Here is a 2,089-nt window from a genome sequence, read left to right on the forward strand (position 1 = left end):
TTACTACCCTTGGGTCATTGTTAGTTTGGCCAACGTTAAGCCAGAGAATACGACGAATATAACCATTAATAGCACCATGAATGGCAAATCCAAAAGGTTTCAGTTTGTCGTAGCCATCCAGGTGCCACATGTAGTTTGGACCCTGAAAGGAATACTGTCGTCTCCGAAATACCCGTCTTGGACGCGAGAACACACCTTCTGGGTCGAGGTATTTCATGATGACTCGTACTGTTTCTCTTTTCACTACCATGCAGTAATCTGTTGTAAGCCTTTGGTGCATTTGTCGATATCAATTGAATTGCCACTACCAGAGATTTCGCTTTCGATAGCACTTTTTACATCAAGCAAACAAGTAAATATCTTCCTTCGACAAAGACCTTTGGACCTAAGTACTGTCTTGAGTTGTCGTAGACTGATACAAACACCATGAAGACGAGCCAGAAAAGACAAAATCTCTGTGTACGCAAGGCCAAGACCGAAATATGTAGCTATGAGATCATCTCGGTTGTCCGGCGATTCGAGAGCAGATGGAAAGTAATCCGGTTAAGACATCTTGGCTAGAGGACGGATGGAGGAGAAGGAAACAGGTTTCAGCAATTATAAATGTAGTTGTTAAACTTGCCATGTGAGGGTTACCTGTTTTATGAACACTGATGATACTAAATCATAGCGCACTGAGTCCTAAGTACTTGACAACAGGAGCCCAACGAAGCATTGTCTCAACAGCAAGAAACCGAAAGGAACAAACCATCCCAAAAAAAGCAAACAAAATGCGAATTGCAAAAAAAAGCTGCAAAATAGTCGAGAATTTAAAAAAAGGTGCGAGTTAAAAAAAAATGTCGCGATTTGACAAAAAAAAAGTCGCGCCTCGAGAAAAAAAAAATCGCGAGTTGAAAAAACATTGTCTCCAGTTGAAAAAAAAAACAAAAGTCGCGCCTTGAAAAAAAAAAGTCGCGAGTTGAAAAAAGAAGTCGCGAGTTGAAAAAAGAAGTCGCGAGTTGAAAAAGAAAAGTCGCGAGTTGAAAAAAGAAGTCGCGAGTTGAAAAAAGAAGTCGCGAGTTAGAAAAAAAGTACCATGTCCCTTCCAGGCCGCCGTAGAAATAGGGTAGGGAAAATCGCGGACTTCAGTGTTTCTGTTTATTTAATATGTCACAATGTGTATCAGAAAAATAAAAAACGATAACGTTCTTTAAAAAAATTGATTGGCGACCAAAATTGTATCCCTGGCGACCTCTTTCGAAGCGAAGGTCGCCAAAAGGCGACTTACCAAAAAACTTAGCTTGGAGCATTGATAGGATAACGGGTCATGAAGAGGGCGGCCCACCCCCACCGGATTCGTCTGGGAGTATTCCCCGTCCCCCTCCCCCTTCCGGGCAACACTTACTCCAACAGCGTAGAAAAATTGGCGTTAATCTTCAACTGGAAGGCCAAAACAGGAGAAAGAGCTATTTCTCACGCTTTAGAGTTCATCCAAACAAGTGGGCAACTGATAATATTTAATAGAATATCCAAATTCTGCGTTCTCTTACTAATTGAACGCGAGGGCCGTACTGGGGAATAGGGATTAGGGAGTTCAAGCAAAGGCTACGGCTATAGTAACTCCACAAAGCAAGAATATCATTGGTTAACAAAGGGAAAATAATCGTGCTGCACGTGCGAATTTCCGTGCACTTCCTTGCCGTACTCCGGGGGGGGGGGGGGGGGGTACTCCATTATAAGGGCTTAATGAGGACGTGCGGCCAGCCAGGGTATGTTTTTCGGGATTTTGTCTTAAACAGGGTATCGAATTCATAATTTTTTGTGTTAATCAGGGTATCAATTTATCAATTTTTGTCTTAAACTGGATATCTTTTCTCGGAAGATAAACAGCAAAATTTTCACAAGCTCTTGTTAATTAATATTGACTTCCGTTGACTTTGGCATTGATACCAGTCACATTAAACAGTCTTAAACAGGGTATCCAAAATCGGAATTCCTCCCCCCCCCCCCCCACGGGCGTACTCCACAAAACAACAACGTGAAATCACCAAATTTTACGTTTTGACGACAACCTGAGCATATAACAATGAAACAGTCATTTTCAGTTTTG

This window comes from Montipora foliosa, chromosome 9 (genome assembly GCF_036669935.1).
Source record: "Montipora foliosa isolate CH-2021 chromosome 9, ASM3666993v2, whole genome shotgun sequence".
In the NCBI taxonomy this organism is placed as follows: domain Eukaryota; kingdom Metazoa; phylum Cnidaria; class Anthozoa; order Scleractinia; family Acroporidae; genus Montipora; species Montipora foliosa.